A 21,338-nucleotide genomic window follows, 5' to 3' on the forward strand; every position below is an offset into this window, starting at 1 on the left:
ACACGCACTGCAGAAAAATCCAAATAAACCAGTCTCCTTAGTTGCATAAAGCTGGAAGGGGCACTTAGCTAAGGACTATTGCAGAGAGATCACTTCAGATTTCTCCTTGATGTGCATTTATGACAAGAAAAGCTAAAGAGTTAGACTGCAACAATAATAAGAAACAAGATCATCTTTAACTACTATATTTGTGTAGCTGGACCCTACACATCACCTGGATTACAGTGCAAAGACTGAAAGCCTGTATTACAAATGGGTTCTGTGGAATTTGGGTATTCAGAGAAAGCAAGTATTTAGGGCAATAAAAACCTGTTTTATGAAGAAACTAGATGGATTTTTATTATTTAGCCCTGAAAGGAGAAAAATGCTTCAAAATAATCTAGAAAATAAATTATTAACAGGGTAAGTATACTAGAAACATGCACTGTCTGATTATAAAACCAGCAAAGTTTAAAGATGTCAAATTTTAAAGTATAAAAATGAAAAATAAAAGAATCTATTAAAAATTATGAAAATTGATACTTCATGTACTGCATAAATGGAGCAATGATGCTACTGATGATAAGAAATTTATTAGGACTTAAACAAGGGTTAGACAGGCACTTGGATAAAAAGACTATCCAAGCATATGTTGAATTAGTACAGTTTTTTCATGCCAAAACAAGTGCTGAGCCAAAAGGAAGATAAAAACCTAATGAGTCGGGATTTAAACTGATTTCTAATCTTTAAAAATTTAAAAAAATGCTTTTATGAGTGGGGAAGATTATAACCCATGTAATTTTTGGAGGTTCCAGTAGTCTTTTGAGGTACCTGCTGATCTTCGCTATCTTGAAGCCAGGATGCTGAACAGGGTGCTACAGATAATGCTAATTCCTGTAATCCCTGTTAATTAAAGTGACCATCAATGCTGTGCATTCAGAGTACAGGCTGTTAGTTACCTCCCCTCCCACCTGCCTAGAGTCAGGATAAAATATAATTGTCTTCCAACAGCTCTCATCTCATCTTCTTCACTCTTTAGTATCCTCGCCTTGGTATGTCTGTGGTCTGTCTGCTCTATTTTGCTTCCCTACATCTTCTTCTATCTCCTGTCTGATTTACCTCCATGAATTTTAGCATGTCTCCTAAAGACTAGGCTCTGCTCCTTGGTTTCCCCTCGCTCACACAAGCCGTGGAGCTCTCCTGCTCTGCAGACAGGCTGCTTTTCGTCTCCCAAAGCAGACTGGAGAAAAGAAAGGTGGAGATCCTTTCCCAAACACCATCAATCCAAGAACCAAACCACACTGTGCCTGTTAGAGCAGATAAAACTTCCCATCCACTTTCATAAGCAAAAGTCCTTAATACCCCAAAGCTTTCTATGTTTTTCAGCTGGACAGCTGGCACAGTAAAACACAGCAACTCTCCCCACAAGCCTTTCTTTTCTCTCTTTATTAGCACTGTCGTGGCAATTCACTGCCAGAAGTTCAAGCTTACACTGACAGTTACTGCTCAGATGACATTACTGCACCTCCAGGAAACACGGTTCGCTTTATGCTTCAGAGGTTCTGTCACACCTGCTCCCCAGCAAGCACAGCTTCACCGAGGGACACGCTGTGAGGAATCCTCCTCTGACTTCTACATGTATTTTATTGAAGTATACACACAGATTTTGAAGAAAAACAAGTCTCCAGAAACAGCGCAGAGCAGAGACCCAACAGACTCGTGCCCATTCTGAGCCTGACTTGTACCACGCCCAGTCATCTGCTCACCCAACACCTTCAGAGGTCACTCTAGTGCCACGAGGCTCCTGATCCAGGGCAATATCCAGTCACCCAGCTGCTCATGGAACTGAAGGACCAGAGCAGCTGAGGGAAGGGAAATTGAGGCAATGCCTGTTTCTCAAGCCCTGTATTCACAGCCGGTGTGCCAGTACAATTGTTCAGGAAGCAAGTACAGCTCGAGTACCAAAGTTCAGGAATTTGACACATTCTGTATTTAATGCACATGGATTTATAAAGCCACAGATCCACCATGAAAGCACTGAGAAGACCATCAAACACCACTCTTGGTACACAATTGTTTCCACAGTTCCAGCATAAGCACGGAGAACACTGACCTGCAATCTGTAAACACTTCCACTGTCACCTTGCAGAGTGGCAGCCCTTTTAGCCACAGCTCAACAGCCACTTAATGAACTCCATTCAGCGGCTGCCAGACTGAAAATGTTCAGAGAAAAATAATTTTATTTACAGCTAATACCTGGGACTTCAAATAACCAGTAATAAATGCTTAACAGGACAAGACGGGCCCATAATTATCTCTCTTTGTCACTAACGCTATAGTGGGTTGGCACAAGAATTGCAATTTATACCACAGCGTCTTTGTCATCCAAAGCTGGCACTGGCACTGCCACTGCTCCTGGGTATTTGCTCCTTGTGTCCTCTCCCTTGGGTGACCAGTCTGTGTGTCACACTGTGAACACAACCTACGTTTGCTGCTTCATGTGAAATCCACCTTTTACCACTCCACAGAATGGGTTCTCCACAAAGCCATTTGATGATCACACCAGCTTCTGCATCAGGGAAGCCCAGAGCCTGGGAAAACAAAATGGAAGTGGGAATAAAAGAATGGCTGCAACAAGCAACACCACTAAAAATGCCGAAAATGAAGAAGAGTCTTCAGATTGTGTTCTGCAAATAATCTGTAATAAAATAATCTGCCAGGCAAACTGAAGAATAAAAAGCTGGAAAAATTCTTCTTGCCACTGAAGTATTTAATCTTGAATATACAAGAAAAATTTAATCTCACTGTAAAAATATCTCACACAAAGCAGAATCACTCCATCAACAGAATGTAGTATCTGTAGTCCTGCCCTCTGTCTCCATCTGTGTGATACTCAGAGCAGTGTCTAAAAACTCTCTGCTGACTGATACAGCCTGTAACAGCCACTGCAAGAGATGTGAACAAGGTAGTATTTTCATACAGGACACAGAAGAAATACAACCAGGACCCTTGATTAAAATGAACCAACTTTTCTGGCTTGTGACTTTTTAAAAAAACACTTCTGTTACACTTCTAAAGTCAGTGAAAATTTCTCACACCAGATTTAAATATGTGAGTGATGAAAGTATTGGAAATTATTTGTGTTGCATATTCAACCTCTGTTTTACTAGAGAAAATGCCATGGCAGATTTTAAAACAAGGGCAGAAGACCAAAAATGTAATCTCACAGCTACAGTGGTGAGCACCCAAACCAGAAGTCTCCTCTAGGTTTTGTTCTGTGTTGGCATAGCTCAAGCAAGCTGACATTTACCAGGCAGAAGGTGAATCAGTCGGCACAGATAAGGTGTATGAGTGAAAGTTGCTTGAACACTCTTCATTGCTGTATCCTCCTGATTTGATTCCATACTCCTTGCATTGTACTAGTATCTAGTGTTTCTGCCTTCAAGCTTTTTAAAAGGAAAAAAGGCTTTAACAGCTATTAACTGTTATTAGTTTCTTGTACCACAAATTGCACTAATAAATACAAAAGCATCCAGCAAGTATTTGGTACACACAGTTCAATCCAAATGTAACCTATATTGCCTTTTTTTGTTCAATATAAATAAATAAATATACCCCCCACCCCTTTTTACTAACCTTGTCCAATAATCGGGATAGGTCTTATGTGAATATATGAGCAGAGCCCAGTGGGAGCAGCCAAGGGGAGACACCAGAGCAAGCATTTCCCAAGGCATTAACAGTGAAAAGCAAACAAATTACTCTCCACTGTCTTATTCCCACCCCTTTCCAAAATGCCCCCAAAATACTGCCAGACTTCACTTAGACAAAACAAAATGTCAAAACAAATCCCAGGAAGGTTACGAAGTCTTTAGGTAACTACCATTATTATTGAAAACATAATCCATAAATATGTTCTATTTATAAATGCTCCTATTGAAGGCACTTAGGGTATTAAAAGACTAATTCACATGCTTTAAGTCTGTAGTCCTCAACATGCAGAACAGAATTGTGGTAACTCTTTCTAAACACCTTTATTAGTGCAGTAAAAACAACAAAAACCCACCAGAAGAGATCTGCAAACTGAATTTTAGAGAAGCAAGACATTTTTAAGAATGTTTTGGCTAACATATCCAATCTATTTGCAGAGACTTCTGAGAACTCTGCCCATTTTGTTGTTCTTAACACATTCATTGCCAGTATCATACTTATGCATTTCAGTTACTTACTAACTGACTGCACTTTACTACAGCTTACCATCTGTTCTCTGACATTATTTTTAGGACATAAAACTCACCTAATTTTCAATCTATGCAGATTTCTTGAAATTCTTACCAACTGTAAAAGCTTTCCTTTCTCAAAAATGAAACCACATGAAATTGCCAAAATACATGCCTCTTTTCTCCCTGGGACTGCTGAAAGCATTGTGGCTCACCTCATCACATGCAGCTGCTGGTTTTTTAATAAAATCCATCACAACACTGTAGCTGAACGGTATCATTTGTAGGCAGGCACCTTTAATGCAATATAAAATATAGGCACGAAATGATTTTTTATCATGCTTTTAGGGAGCTAATGCTCCTGGCTGAATACACCACAACTCCAGGAACAGGCTCTTTGCAATTGGTACAGGCCCAGCAAGTCAATAATCAGCACAGCCACTTGTGATGAGTTTTAATTTCTAGCCTTAATCAAATTCTCATTTTACTTTTGACTGAAACAGCTGTGGGTAGAGAAGTGAGGAATCCATGATTCCATGGGATTTGAAGCTGACCTCAGCCCAGATGGGGGCAGTTACCTGAAGACAGCCACTTCTCATATTTGCTCTTCTCACACAGTGACAGCACATCAGTCTGATGGCAATGTTAAAAGGATGACATGATTACATCTGTACTATGACAAGTGAGGGAGTTCTGCTCAGCCCAGGGTGAAAGCTTGCTGGATGGAAACAGCACCCGTCTAAGAGCCTATTAATACAGCCTGACCCCAGGCAACAGGAGTACAGAGATGGGTACAATGAACTAACACCTTTTCTGCTAAGGAGGCCCTGTGCCTGAGCTGGTACACCCTGCTCTCAACACAGGCTCTTAGCTTGGGCTCAGCACCACACCGGAGCAGCTCTACGAGCCCTCGTAAGGAGGCAGGCTGTACCTGGAGCGAGCAATTCAGAAACAGCTCTCTCCTACCACCCAGATATCTAGATATGCCAAATAAATAATTTACCCTGCTGTACTGGTCAAGCAGCAGAACATTTTGAGCCACTTCCTTTCACATCAAACACTGGCATGTGAAGGTGTTCCAGCAGAAGAGTAAGGCAGCCCAGAGTGACAGAAAGAAGAGCTAATTCTGCAGGTGGACAGACACCATCTCCTTTCCCACTGACAAGGAGAAAAGGGGACTGTCACTACAATAATTAAAGGAGTATTCAGAGCAGAAAATGATGCCAAGTTAGAAAGGATAAGATCCATCTAAAAGAAGGTGCATGTGTTTCTTTTTTCCACTGGGTAGAGCTGTCAGAACAGAGATTTCCACCTGACCTGCCAGAGTCATTCAGATGACTTTGCTCTCCTCCATATGCATTTCTATGTTTTAAGGTCTTTTACTGCCTCACCATTCATTCTGGCAGAATAAGAACCACCTAAATGCTGCATGACATATTTTGACAACCTTCTGACATGTTGTAAGGATCTTTGTCCACTTGCCAAGCAACCTTTAAACATTCCAGGTCTGGAGCATCAGCTGGAAGAACTGTTGCAATTCCAAGTCTGGGGCAGCCTGAAACTCTGTAGGGAGAGCCTCTACACATTTTTATTAAATAAAGGGTTATCTCTGAGGTGAAGGAACTACTAAAACTTGCTCTCAGCAAACAACTAAGGAGCAATGACTGACTGCTCAGCAGAGTCACTCTCCTAAAGTGAAGAAGAACTAAGACGTTGTTAGGACAAGGGAATTTAATATATGACTGCCTCCTGCACAGGCTACACTCTATAGATGTGCTAGGGAAATCCACAGGCTCAGTCACTGGGTCTGTGACAAACGCTTCTGTGAGCAAAGCTAAAGCTACTTTGAAACCATACAAATCACCCAGCTCTCTTTTGGTGTTCAGAGCAGATCACTAACAACTTACAGAAAGATACAAATAAAAACTAGAGCATTACACAGGCCTACACCTGTGGTTAACCTGAGTGCTCCAAGCCCAAGGGCCAAAATTACAACATGTAGTAATTTCTGACCTGTAGCAGAAAAAGGAATCACATCCATATAGGTGTTTCTTTAATTCTATTAATTAAAATTACATACCAGGTATGATTTAATGGAATAATGTGATAAAGCCAGAGAACCATATAAACATGTTTATTATTACCTGAAATCCTTCTATTCCAAAGGAATGTTTTCAGAGTCTCTGTTCATTTTACAGTGTAAAAATATTAATAGACACAGGTTGTTTATCAGAATAGAGTACTGTAAGACTGGACCGAAGGCTCTTAGAGATTACACTGATTAAATATGACACTCTAAAGTAATATGAATGTAAATTTATATTCTGAAACGCAAATCTTCTGGGAAGTCCCAGATATTCAGGGGACTTTCACATGAATAAAGTAAATGCTTTAAAGTTTTTTGTATGGTCTCAAATGTTAAATTAGAGACCTGAATTTTATCATCCATTTGCAATAATATAATAATAACAATAACAACAACATAAGCCTGAGGTTTAAATAGCACAGGTCACCTCAGCAAAATACTGTACACTGAAAAGGGTCAGATACTGAAATCCCAAAATGACACATATCACACTCCCTTTGACATCATTCTTCTGTTGCAGAGAACGATCAAATCAGCTAGGGAACTTAGGGCAAGCATGGAGTTTCAGATATTTATAAGCTGCACAGTTAAACTTGACATAAGAATTTTAGGTATAATTTGTGTCTTTTGAGATTTTGTCTGTTGGTGAGAAGGGACAGCTCCATGGCTAATGTTTCTAACCCACTTCTGAATGTGAGTGGCTAAAGCATCAATTCATAAAAAATGTCACTTGAGATATTTATGCTGCAAGCTTGACAGACATGAACTATTTAAACAACCAGTACTCATTCTGATTGATGCTTGGAACATATGTGGTACTTCTAGAGTTCAACCCATAGTATAAAAGCATGAAGTTATAGAACTTGGTAAATATTGGAAAGTCTTGTTTAAAAAAAAAACCAGAACACTTCTAATGAGTTCAGAAAGAAAACACAACAAAATGGATGTTTCAGACCAATGCTTTAACTGTTTTATTAATAAGTATCTTTAGAATTGGTCAACAGAAAGTAAGACTGAGTTATTCACACAAAGCTGATAATTACCAAATATCAAGTCAAATCTCTGAAAAAAAAAATTTTAAACCCCCATATATTTAAAAGCAAAACAGTTGTTTTATTATTATTATTAAATAGCTTGTTTTAACAGCAGTATAGAATATTTCTTTCTTTAACGCCCTCCAGGAAGTGAAAACTTTTGAATTCTTTGAGGTTGGAGTGCTAGAGTAAAGTATACCCAAGTATGCACAAGAAAACCAGCACTTCCTTACAAACCTTGCCCGTGTCAATTTCTGAATGCATCCTAATCACATAATTAATTGCAACATTAAAACCAAAAGATCTAGTTATTAGACTTGGAAATACTTTTAAATCCTAAAATTGCTCTGGCTTTACTAGTTTTACTGAAAACATAGTTGCTTGGTCAATTAGCACTAGTCTTGAAGCATCATCAAACTATGTTGCTAATTGCACCAAAATAAAATCTATGACCCAGTCTCTCTCTAAAAACCAACTGAAATGCAACCATGATCAAACTCTGTAGTAAAATAATACTGACTAATGTTATCAACCAAGTGGATTCTAGTTTATTTTTCATGTATTTTAAAAATTTCCCTGGGCAGTGCAGGAGAGCCTTTTAAAGGAGAAAGATCACTCATATGCCTGCCAGGCAGATCTACTCTGCAAGAGCATCATCTCCAAAGAAAGAATAATGTTTCTCAAATACTTTACTGGAGTTTAAGACCTCCATTACCTGTGGGCAACATGACTGTCCCCATAGAACAGGGGTGTGATTTGCTGGTAATGCTGAAGATCTTCAATGACCTGGAGTAAGCAAGAGGAGCTACTGATGAACCAGAAAGGGCAAGAGAAAGAAACAGAATCCATGTTTCAAATCAATGTGTTGCACACAAAAGAAAATCTCCATTTTGCTTTCTGCAACTACAGTTTTGCAGGCATTTCTGCTGGTAGCACTGCCAGCTCAGATTCTGGTTTCCTCTAAATTCTTCCTTATTTACACCTTTACACTTGTCTGTGAAGCTGTCTAGTAAATGGGACCGGGCAACCAAACTGCACTACAGACAAAGAGACACAACTGATTCCTAGCCTGAAGCAGTTCTCTGATCCAGTTCACAGGCAGTAGGACTGTGAACAGAAGCAGGAACAGGGAAAGTGGAGCCAAAGCTACCCTGCTGCAGCCAGTCCTGTCAATGAAAGCAAAGTAAATCAAATCATGGGTATAGGTGTCACAAGATTGTGGGAAGCCAACAAAAATGCTGAAAAAAACCACGTCTGTTCTGTAATTTGATTACTGTTGTGATGACTCTGGTTAAGAGTGGGAGGCTGGAAACAGGATGAGTATCTTTTATATAATCAACATTAGCTTTCTGAGGATTGGGCAGAGATGTATTTTTCAAACTGCCACTGCTGACAAAGCAGCTACTTGCAGCAGGTAACATCCTTCTTCCTCACCCCAGTCTAGGGTAATGTGCACTGGTTACACATCCACATTAACTTTACACTACAACTTCCAGGCCAGTAGTTTCAGCCACCATTAATTATTTTACAATTTGGAAGACAAGCCAAGGCATTTCTCAGTTTGTAGCAACAGTGACACTACAGCGAGCTCACTGCCCAGGTGCCTTGGGCCCACTGAGAGGATGTGCTGGACCTGGACCCCTGCTGGAGCTTTGTATTTCAACTTGGGCTTCATTAAAGATACGTTATACATAATTCTCCCCTGCTGACTGGGCTTCCCATAATGAAACGGACCTAAGAGGTACACTGACCTCTGGAGAAGACTGAAATCTGCCTCTGATAAGGAGCAGTTAATTCAGTCACACAGGTATCACCAAGCTTTTAAAACAAGGAAACTTTCCTCGTTTGGTTCTTTTTGTTGTTGTTTATTTTTCGACTTACTGTGTTTTTAGCTTTCCTAGCTGCAAAGACAAACTCATGTGGCTCTGATCACTATGGACAGAGTCCAACTCTTCCTTCTTTCGCTCCAAGTCATGGATATGCTGCCATTCCCCAAGATGGGTCTGCTGCCACAGCTCTCTGCTGCTGAAGGGAGAAAGTTGTGTCCCCCTCCTTCCTTCCCCTTCTACCACTGCAAATCTGCACTGCAAAGCTGCACTGCTACCAGCACAAACAAATCTCAATCACCAACCAATTCAGCTCACTCATGCAGGAGAAAATTATCTACTAAAAAAGCACAGTTCTCTCCTGAGTTAGTGATTTGAACTGGGTTATTACATTTTGTATACAATCAACACTACAGACAATGTAAAGAGATGGTCCAACACCACACAGCCAGGAGCAGGAGGGAGAGAGCAAGACTGTCTCCTGAGAGCCACATACAGTTGTATCAGTTCAGACAAAACCACAGCAACAGATTACTTTTGCTGGTTATACTGTGGCATTGCTATACAGTACCCTTTCTCACACCTTCCCTCCCTTTTATCTCCCATAATTTTCCTATCAGTACAAAACAAAAATTTGGATGAGTTTCACAAAGAGGGCAGGGGCCCTACATCTACAGTAATGCCCTAGGTGTTTTTTTTTCCAAGAGAAAGAAAGCTCTCTACAATCCAGAAAGGTGTAAATTTACAAATCCTGCTCAAATTGTCTGCTACTTGGAGCAACGGACAGGAACGAGTGGATTTTGAGGCCAGGCCAGCTACACACAGCCAGATGCTGTGTCATCAGGAAAATAAAGGCAAGAAAATAATGCTTCCCATCCATTATTTAATGGGGTATAAAAGATGATGAGAGGGATTTTACAGATGAGAAGAGATTTTGACATTGAAGCCCAAGGAAAAGTGCAAAGGGAAGTACAATCCAATTGATACTGGAACAGCATAGAGAATGGGAGATTTAGGGTAGCACCTATAAGAAAAGTGCATGTAATATTGGACCCAAAATATCACAGGAGGTTGCAGAGTTTCTGAAGAGATGATTAAAATATTGCAGCAAAGAGCTGCTGTGAACAGCAACAGGTGAACTGAATATGTGAAGAATAAAAAAAAAAAGAAGGAAGTGCACAGAGAACTTGCTAAAAACACACACAAAAGGTGTTTCAGACATCTAAAAAAGCAGCACAACAAATTAGTTTAACACATGATATTTAAGTTTGGGAACAGCTGTTGCTCCTGTTCATTTGCTCATGGTTAGCACATGTAAGAACTTAGACTTAGTTGAATGATCCATCTCTGTGGCAAGAAGGCCAGCAGGATCTGTGTCATCCAGCTCAGTTAGAAACACAGCGATAATTTAAAAATTTTTACCTAGGCTGCATTTTCCATTTAGCAGCAGAGCTGATTGAACTGCCCTTATCTCCCTGCTCATTCCAGCCCCATCCCTTCCCCTGATTATGCTGGTACAGCTGCTGTGCAGCCATGCAGCAATCAGGGGAGGGAATGATCCAGGTGAAAATGAACGAGGTTCCACACCTCTCAAACAGCTGAACCATTTCCCCATGCAGAAGCCCAAGCATTTTTGTGAGTGCAATGGAAAAGACATGGAAGATGCTTTGGCCAGTATTACTACCAGAAAATGCTGTAAGGAACTATGGTTTCAGTTCATCAGCCAGTAGGTAAGCTTAAAGAATTCCTGGATTTCTTAGGCTACTTGCTCTTTTCTAAGTTTAGAAATCTATCTGAAGTAGTTTCTGCCTAAAGAAGAAAATACAACCCAGCTTTAGTTCTGCCATGTTCAGGGAAAAGGAGTTTTCCTGATATCCTCATTGACTAAACAGACTATCACTGAACACTTAGAAGATCAGAGAATTTTACAAATCACTTTAACTCTCCCCTCCAAAAAGTGTGAAAGCATCAAGGATAGAGATTTTTATTTCAGTTTCCTGCACTAAAGTAGCTTCAAAATAGTTCACTGTAAGGCTTCCTGCAACTGTGTCTCAAGTAACCAGTGTAGTCTCCTGTCAGAGAACAACTGAAAAGTAACAAAATCCAGAACAGCAACTGGCAGGGCTCTCCTATCTTCAGAACTATTTTTTTCCATCTTTCACCTAATGGTCTTTTTTTTACAAAGTATCAACTCTTACAATATTCTTAGAAAAAAAATAGGAATTCTTATCTTAGGATAATATCCTGTACCTCTCTGCACTCTACTCAAAAATCACTGCAAGTAACTAACAAGTATCAGTGCTGCTTTAAACTCGTGTGTATGTACATGTTGGGTAAACCACACACATGCATCCAAGCAGGAACACGCTTCCTCCAAATTCTTTATCCTCTCACCTTAAAGTGGCTCTTCCAACACTGAGTTTTCTGTTCTTTCCACCTGACACATAACACCATAAATCCAGCACTGCCAGACAAAACAGCAGCAAAGAATCCTTGTCTGGTTTTGAGTGCTCTTTTTACCTGAAAGGCCAACTAGAGCCTGGCATACTTTCACCTCCTGTGCAGCTGACAAGGCTGTTTTAGAGATATGGCAAGCTGGAAGGTGCTGTATTCGTTGTCACTCACCTTTTTTAATTGCAGTACAATCAAGATCTAAAAGCTTTGAAGAACAAAATATGTACAGCCTGCATGCTGGGAGATGTACATAGATCATTAATGGCAGGCTGCTCATAATCACTATGAAATATGACCTCACAGACTGCAGATGAGGCAACACAATTTTTGATTCAGTTAAAAAAATCACTGCCTTGTCATGAACTTCAGCTGTATGCAGGTAGGTACCAGAGAGCTGAAAGGAAATTGGGTAGGGTTGTTTCTGTAGATGAGGATTGCTGTCACGTCCCATGAAACTAACTTTAGTTAGATTAGTGGCAGAAAGCTAGCACGGCCTTCTCACTGCACAAAAGCCTTGAGAAGTGTGGCATGAGTGACTGATCTCCACTTGCTTGCAGAGATCCAAAAATAGAGGTGAAGTGTGAATATCCCATTTGTTTCAAAACGGTGCCAACAGAAATTCCCAGTTGGGGCCTTGTCTCCTATCAAAATATGCACCTACAGAGCTGTAGCTGCACTTAGGCAAGAAGAGGCTGCTTCTTGCTGCAGCAGAACAGCAACTCTGCAGAGTAAGATCTACAGAAGATTTTGTATAGCAATAGCTGTGCTGGTACAGGTTTCCAAGAAACAGCCAGATTGATGACTTGACAGTCCAAATGAGATGTTTCCAAATTTACTGTATCAGCAAATGCCTCTCCCCCTTTTGCACCTTTGGGGTGTTTTTTTGTGTTGGATTTTTTTTATTTGTTTGACTGGTTTTTTACTTTTTTTTACCCAGAGTAGTAGACACACGTATCACCAAACCTATGAGAAAAAAAAAATTAGATGCAGACCGTTCAGTGCAGATCCAAACACCATATTGAGAGTACCAATCTGAATACTGGCATTCTCTCAATTAAATGAAAGCATTAAAAATTATTACACTCTTCTTTAGTACATGCAACAATTTCCTTTTTGGTCACCCGTAAGTGATGCTTAGCAAATACACAACCACCTCTCTGTTCCCTTTTCTCTCTGACCTGTGAAGGGATAAAGCTGGTGAGGAAATGCAGAGATCTGTGTTTGAAAACCTGGATCTGAGAGTCTTCCACTCTATTATGAAATAGAATAAAATGAAATGTTTTTCTAAAACTACAAAAACAACAAGCAAGGATTTTCTGTCCCATTTTTGTATTTACAATGTAGTGAGTATTCCATCAAACCAAGAATGAATGAAATACACCAACAATTACACTCTCTTTAATCACTATCAACAGCTACATTGCTTACTGAAGTCCTCAGATGTCTGTTAATCACTTGGAAGTTTAGAAACCCTCTTCTCATGTTGGTATTATACAGTGAAGTGATGTAGAGCATCTTTGGCCTTCATTTCAAAAGAAGTGACAGAAAACAGAAATTCCCATACAAGGAAGTATACATGTGAATTACAAATACCCATTTTGAACAAAACCTATTTCAGTGACTTCGTATTTTACTGTATAAATCCACATCTGTTGATACAAGGAAGAATGGATACAAGTAGAGTCTCAAAATTCCTATATTCTAAAATCGTGTTTAGTGGTGGTCAGCATGGGACTAAACAGATACACGATATTTCTGAGAAGTCTCTAGTGCTTTATTTAAGAAATAGGGAACATGTTTCTAACCTGAGGGAGAAAAAAAAAAAAAAAAAAAAAGACAGGTGTTAAGCCAGAAGCAGACTGTGAGCTGGAATTCCAATATTTAATAGAAAGAAAGAAGACTTTTGAAAATGTTTCATAAAAAAAAAACCCACATAACCATTTAGAACTTTTTATCCTTGTATACATTTAGGAGGTGTGACAATCTTTGCTTAAAAAGTTTTTAAAGTCTGCCACGTTGTTTTTGCTTACTACTGTAACACAAAACTGCAGATATCGAGGATTTGAAGGTAGAACAAAGTCAAAACACTGTCTTCGATTCTAGGCAAGAAAAGAGGAAAAAAAGCCCCCCAGCTGCAGTAAGGCAAGGCTGGTGTAAGGTGGAAAAAGGCATTTGAACTGACATTTGCTATTAAAGCTGGGATAGAGGTCAAATCCTGTTCACTGTGCAGTACCCAAGTCTGTGGAAAAAAGCAAATCCCAAACCGAGATTTACCAGCCGCAGCGTGGCTCAAGTTCACTTTGGGTTAAAAATACTACCAGGGGAGAAGCAGCGCGGCAAGAGGGAACCGTATCCCTGTTACGTGACCTGCGCGCCGGGCTCGGGCTGTGCCCGCGGGTCCCGCCCGGAGCGCGGTGTTGGGTGACCGGCACCTCTGCCCGGCGCGGCCTCCCGGAGACGGAGGAACAGCGAACCGCCAGACCAAGCGCTGCCCCGGCTTCCGAGCACAGATTTTATTAAAAGCTTCTCGTTACAGAGCCGGGGAGCGCCCCACGCACTCGTGTCCATCACGGCGGGAGTCTGTTTGTTTATCCGTACAGCGCGCTCGGGGCGCCGGGGAAGCGGAACTCCGGCGGGCGCGGGGGGCCGCGGCGGCCCCGCGGGAAGGTCCCCGGAGGCCGGCGGGGCCGGGGGCGGCAGCGGGGGAGCGAGAGCCGGAGCGCACACGGCGGGGAGGGGGCGCGGGCGGGAGCGCGGCCGCCCCACGCCGCCGCTCCCCCTCGTCGTCGTCCTCCGCCGCCTCCTCCGGGGGCCGGGGGGCGCGGTGCCCCTTCCCCGCCGCGCTGAGCGCCGCCGCTGGCTGCCGACAGAGCCGCCGCCCGGCCGTGGCGGCCGCCGCCGGGCCGGCTCCCATCCGCCATTATCCTTTGTTCGCGGCGCGGCGGCGGCGGGGATGTTGCAGGGCTCGGCTCCATCTTTAAGGCGGGCGCCCCTCCCGCGGGCGGTGCGCGGCCGGGCCCCCGCGTCCTGCCGCCCGGCGGCTCCCCTGGTCCCCGCCGGGCTCCATTTCCTTCCCTCCCCCCCGCCCCTGTTTGCTGGGCGCCGTCCTCCTCTTACCGGTTACCAGGCTGCTCCGTCACTGCTTTCGTTCGCGCCTGGGATCTCGCCGCAGTTTTATTCTCTCCCCCACGTAACACACCGCGTCAAACTACACCTCCGCCGCGTCACTCACACACACAGGCGCTCCCAGCCCGGCGACAGGCAGGCAGCGGCCGACTGAGGAGCGCCAGCCAGGGAGCAAGCGCCGAGCGCGCCCGGCCCCGCACGGAAACCGCCGAGCGCTCACGGAAAGCGCCGAGCGCCCGCCAGGCGGCGGGAACGGCCGAGCGCGCCGCCGGCCCCCGCGGAAAGAGCCGAGCGGCCGCGGAAACGAACGAAGCGCCCCGGAGGGGGAGGCGGAAAGAGCCGAGCGGGCGGCGGGAAGGCGCGAGCGGCGCTTCCGCCCCGGGGCGGCCCGCGCGGGAAGCACCGAGCGGGGCTGCAGGGGGGAGGGGGAGCGCGCGCTCGCCCCCCCCGCCCCGCCGTGCGCGCGGCCGAGGCGGCCGGAAACTCGCGAGCGCTCACGGAAGCGGCTGAGGGGCGGCGGAGGCCTCCGTTTCACCGCGGAGTCACCGAATCCATTAGGTTGGAAAAGACTGTGAGATAGATCGAGTCTCACCTGTGACTGAACCCCACCGTGCCAACTAGATCACAGCGCTAAATGTTTACGTTCCTTAAACACCACCGGGAACGGTGACTCCACCACCTCCCTGGGCAGCCCATTCCAATGTCTAATCACTCTCTATGAAGATCTCAGTCATGTCCAACCTAAACCTCCCCAGGCTCAGCTTAAGTCTGTGTCCTCTTGTCATGTTGCTGGTTGCCTGGGAAAGAAACCGACCCTCCTTTCAGGCTGTTGCTGAGAGCGAGAAGGTCCCACCTGAGCCTCCTTTTCTCCAGGCTAGACCCCCCTCCCTCAGCCACTCCTCATAGGACTTGTGCTCCAGCCTCTTCACCAGCTCCACTGCCCTTCTCTGGACACACTCCAGCACCTCAAAGCCTTTCCTGAATAGAAGGGCCCAGAACTGGACACAGCATTCAAGGAGTGGCCTTATCCGTGCCAAGTACAGCGGGACAATCGCTGTCCGGGGCCTGCTGGCCACACTATTCCGGATACAGGTCAGGATGCCACTGGCCTCCCTGGCCACCTGGGGACACTGGCTCATGCTCAGCAGCTGTCGACCAGCACCCCAGGTACTTTCTGCTGAGCTGCTTTCCAGCCGCTCTGCCACAGCGCGTAGAGCTGCATGGGTTTGTTGCGACCCGAGAGCAGGACATGGCACTTGGTCTTGTTGACCCTCATGCCACTTGTCTCACCACTGATCCACCCTGTCCAGATTACTCTGCATAGCCTTCCAGTGCTCCAGCAGATCAGCACTCACCCATCTTGGTGTTGTCTGCTAATTTGCTAATGGTAGACTCAAGTCCTCACCCAGATCATCAATAGGGATATTGATCGAACTGGGCCCTTTGCTATCCTTGGGGGACACCACTGGTGACTGCATCCCAACTGGATGCAGCACTGTTCACCACCACTCTCTGGGCCCACCCATCCAGCCAGCTGTCAGCCCAGTGAGCAGCGCACCTGTCCCCATCATGGGCTGCCAGCTCTTCCCGGAGTATGCCGTTGGAGATGGTATCAAAGGACCAGGCATGTCCCCGCAAACACATCGGTGCCATGGGGGACCTGCTACCCCCAGCTCCGCAGGGCTGTATCCCTCCATGGGCACCCCATCCCTGTGTGCCCCACTGCTGGGGCTGCTGCCCAGACCCCCTTCCTCAGCTCCTGGTGTCACCCCAAGACCCAACCACCTCTTCCCTTTGCAGGCACTGTATGTCAGGTGAGGTGCCATAGCCAAGCCATGCTGCCCTTCAATGCACGTTGGCTTCCTGGTGTCCCTGCTGTGTGCTCCCCGTGTGGTCTTTCAGGTTATTCCTCTAAACTTTCCTCTGCTGCCTTGTTTTTACTCCAGCCTGTGACTCCCATCCTGCTTCCTGCCCTCTCTGGCCCTGTGGCCAGCCCTTGCAGCCCAAAACCAGGCACAAGGTGGCCGCTGCTCCATCATGGCACAATATCTCCATGTAAAACCCCAGCCCTGAGCCACTGCCCCCACCTGTGCTGGAGGTGGCAGAGGTGTGGCCACCAGGCACCGAAGCTATCAAACTACTATGTTTAGAGTAGCTGGGGGCAATGTGGGGGTTTGCACACATGGCACCAGCTCCCTGTATTGCCAGCTCTCAGGAGGGACAGATGTTGGCAGCACAGGGCAGAGGACCAGCTATGGGTTTGTGCCTTGCCAAAGAGGAGCAGCCATGTGCTGTGGTCCTCAATCTCATCTGCAGCACCAGTGTGATGTCTGTCGCTGGGGGTTTTAAATGCTGGATAGGTGAAATGTTTCTGGGAAAGGTGTTTCAAAGAGCTGGTGCTACCAGGGAGCAGGGAAAGAGCCAGTGGTGCTCCAGCCAGGTGAGTCCATCCCCATCTTCTGTTTACAAATCCAACTGAATGCACTCAATCATACACCCTGAAGAATAGACTGCTCCAACTACAACCAGATAAAAACTGTCTGTACTCAGAAAAGCTGCTTTTCATTTCCCAAGACCTCAAGATGGCACTACATAACAAGATTTGAAGCTCCCAAGCCGGTTCATTTTTGCAGCTGGCCTGGCATGACACCGCTGCCAGGTGCACCACATAACATGGCATTGATGTGCCATTTAGTTCAGTTCATCTCAAGTCTTGTTTTCTCAAAAAGGTTGAACTGATTTTACTTTTGCTGAGTTTCATCTAATTTCCCCCCCCAAAATTGCAAGAGATGATGCAAGGAGTGATTACAGCTGTACTTTGCCTTAGATTTTGTTGATTACAGTTATTCTAAAATAAACCATTGATATTTAAAAAGAAAAAAAGGTAGCTCAGGTTAAACAGATAAAATATTGTTTCATTGCCAGCCTGTACTATGGCTTGGGCCACAGGTCATTTTCTGCTTCTGCACTTTTCCCCTCTGCCCTGCCTGCAGACAGGAGCTCCAAGGTTGCAGGACAACCTGGCTGCCACCAGTTTTTGCTCCAGCTGATGTGGACGTCTGCTGTGCCTTTAGCACATACCCGTTCCTGTCTGCAGTGTATGGCTGACTTTTGGAAATTACTTCCATTACTTTTGGAAATAATTATTTTTCCTTTTTAGAGTCTGCTAGGATATGAAAATCTCCATGCACTAAATAGATCTTTTACAACTCCTTTTGGGAGCAGAATGTTTCTTTCACTTAAAGCTTTTGAGACAAGCAAGAAATCTAAACTCAATGTTCTTGATTTGGTCCATTCATTGGCAGTGAATGGAAATGCTTCTCACTCCGAATCACCATTAGAAGTGAAAAAGGCTTGTCTTACCATCACATCCTTCTCATTTCACAGGATACTGAGGTAGAGGGTTCTTTTTGATAGTGTATTGACATTTGAACTCTAGCCCCATTGCTCAGTTTTAATATTTTAATGTCTGTTTAATAGAGTATCTTCTCTGCATTTTATCATATACAGATGTAAATCAAACTAGGTAATTAAAAATATGTTCTAATTCATCTAAAACATGAACATTTTTACATTTTGCTAGAACTTCTGAATTTCCAGAAGTGATTCCAAGATCAAAGTATAAGGATTCAGCCTTTATGCTCCTTTTAGTAGTAAAGTACTTGGTGTGAGAAAATATTTATGATGAGCAGAACAAATGTAGCCATCTGAGTGTCTCTTGTTTGACTGATGGTTTTCTTTAACTGTTTTCTCATCCTTCTCTTTGCCCTTTATGTTAATGTTTGTGTTTCATCAGCTTTTTTGGCTCACACTAGTGACAAAAATCACGTACATTTACCACCCATACATGTTTCCCAGAAACTGAATTGCTTGCCTCTGTGCAGCAAGCTTAAAGAATCACAGCAATCACAAGTTAAGTGAATAAATTCTGGTCCTTGAAAGGCGAATAAAGGTGTAAGAATCAGATCTCAGTGTATGGCTCCCATCAGAAACCTGGGCAACGCTCCCTGCCTGAGTGATGAGAGTGCTGCTGGTGTTCCTCCAGACTAGGCAGGGCAGCCTTAATGCAGCTGCACAGCTCCTTGCGTGCCTCTGATCCTGCTGCCCCTTTGGGGCCGACGCCCTGGCATCCTGCTGACTCTGCCAGTCCTGCTCTTGCTCACAGCCCCCTGGCAGCTCCTCAGCACTTTTCTGAGAGTCTGTCAGCTCACTGGTGAGTTTGCACAGGGCCTCTTGAGCAGTGGCTGCTGCTCTGCCAGCCAGTGTAGGCTCCCCATATAACAGCTCAAGAGAGAATTGATGTCAAACTAAAACAAATGCCTCTGATAGGCCAGATGCCTGAAGGGTGCTGAGATTACACCCAGTATTGTGTATCCATCTCTTGCACCGTCACAGAGGCTTGAACCGCGGATGGATGTGAGCTGGATTCATGCTTGCTTCATACTGGCTCAGTGGCAGGGCTGTGTGGAGATCCCATGCACAGCTGCTGTGGAATCTTCTGACAGCTGTTTTGCACATTCCTCCTTCTCTTCTGAGCAAATTTGGGGCACTAAGCAAACTTGGAACTTCTTTCGGAGAGGGAACAAAAGTCTGAGTTGCAAAACCCCCTTCTCTCACTGACATTGACACCCTCCTTTCACTGATGTTTCTTGGGGAATCTGTAGAAAATAGGATAAGAACGATGTGCTAATTACCTACAAAGTCCAACAGGGAGAGTTGGAGAGGCTGACTTGGAGAGTGAATTGGAATGCTCAGCAGTTTTCTTCTTCATCAGCAAAAGTTTGCTTGACAATGAGTGAAACCCAGTAAGATTAATTACTTTTCTTACAATTAAGCCTCAGAGGCAAATGCATCCGTTTTCAGCTTCCAGGTTGGTTACCCTGGGCAGCGGACTCCTTGCACGCAGCATTGTAATTGACGGCCCATGGCCCAGGGTCCATAAAGGCTAACAGTGACATGGAGATCGAGAAAGGTTTGTGCTTGGCTGCGTGGTGTGGCAGTCACAGTGCACACCGTGTTGTCTGGAGCAGTCAATGCTGCTGCACCGGTAGCATGAAAGACAATAATTACTGTGGAAACACAGAAGCACATCCGGTTTTAGTCTACATACAGCTGTACAGATAGCAACACAAAAGTCTTTTTTTGCAGGCCACAGGGATCTTTGAGAGTGATTTATAACAAAATAATCTTTCACTATCAAACACTCACTGACAATTTCTAGAGGACCACTGTGCTCTGCCAGTGCAGAAACAGAGTGAGTGTGTTTTGTACAAATATGACATTAAGCACAAGTATTACTGGGGAGGAAAGAAGGCAGAGGAGGTGAGGTGAGCTCTGGGGCTTTGCAGCTGCATACGCGAATGGATATTCTCCCAGGAAATTGAGAGTATTTGCAAAAAATGAATGTGGAGGGTGATAGCTATTTCATTAGACAGGAAAGCATCCAGCACTTTTCACTCTACAGAGTATCGCATTGCAATTTCTAGCCTATACAAACTGACCAACTGATTTTAAAGCAGATGTAAGAGAAGGCAGGGTTGCATTCATACCCCTGTGATGGACATGGCCATTCAGTAGCACAGACAAAGCTCTGAACTTGTGCTGGCTTTCTGAGGACGATGAGGATAATAAAGAGGTGTTATTCTGAAATCCAATGAAAAAGGCATGCCAGTCCTCCATTTCGGCCTCTGCTTCTGATATAGATGGAGGCTTAACTTCAAATTCTCATACAGAACAGTCTTCTATCATTTCGTAGCCTCTCAGGATCAGCTAGAACTGCTTATTCATCAGGATATGGACAAAACCCTACAGGTTTAGTATCTGCCACAGAGAACAAGATTCACTGGACTCCCTGAGCACTTTATTGAAGAACTAGATCTAAATTCACAGTTAACTCAGAACAAAGTAACTGATAATAGAAATGGTTTTTCAACATCATACCACTTAAAGTTAACGGTCTGCAGCTCAGGTCTGCCCTTATTGCTCTCTGACATTCATCATTGCTAATAGTAATAAATATTCCTGGCCAAATACAGGCTTTACAAGCAGACAGATTGCATGCTCAATTAGCCCAAGGAAATTGGTCACTTTGCTTAACCTCTGCTGCTTGAAATATGGAGTCCTACTGCTGCACCATCCTGGAGCATCCTGTCTCTTCCACTGATGGAGCAGCTGGGGAGGGGAAATCCTCTACCCTGAGTGGGGGACTAAGCTGTTCCTCACCACAGGTTTCCTTGTGTGGAGCAGAGGACCTGCCCAGCTCACAGGCTGCTGCAGCAGGGTTTGCCTGCTCTGGCCAGCACAACCATTACTTAGGGAGCTCTGAGTGCTTTAGTTACATTCTGTGCTAAATAATAGCCCATTTCTGAATTATCAAACCTCTCCCAGAAGCAGAGGTGATGTTTCAAGGGCAGGAGCGTGGGAACAGATAAGCACAAGCAGTTTTTTGACACTTTGACAGTGTGCTGTGTTTTCTAAGGGTAACCAGAAAAATAAATCTGGCTTTTTGAGCACACTGCAGAAAGCCCAGCCCAACCCACTGTCTGAACTCCATGAAGACTAGGAAAAAGTCCAGGCTTTCCCTTCAATCCATGAAAAATGCCTCCTGAATATTTTC

At 44.3% G+C, this 21,338-nt stretch overlaps 1 protein-coding gene across 1 annotated transcript in view; it reads right to left on the reverse strand.

The window, feature by feature from the left end:
• The window catches only part of CREB1 (cAMP responsive element binding protein 1), a 39,719-nt gene extending 24,661 nt beyond the window's left edge, over nt 1–15,058 (reverse strand). The window contains exon 1 of the mRNA XM_053947382.1: nt 14,714–15,058. The gene's annotated coding sequence lies outside the window, so the exon portion shown is untranslated. The remainder of the gene's footprint in view (nt 1–14,713) is intronic.
• Between the last annotated feature and the right edge of the window lie 6,280 nt (nt 15,059–21,338).

This window comes from Vidua chalybeata, chromosome 7, assembly GCF_026979565.1.
Source record: "Vidua chalybeata isolate OUT-0048 chromosome 7, bVidCha1 merged haplotype, whole genome shotgun sequence".
NCBI lineage: Eukaryota > Metazoa > Chordata > Aves > Passeriformes > Viduidae > Vidua > Vidua chalybeata.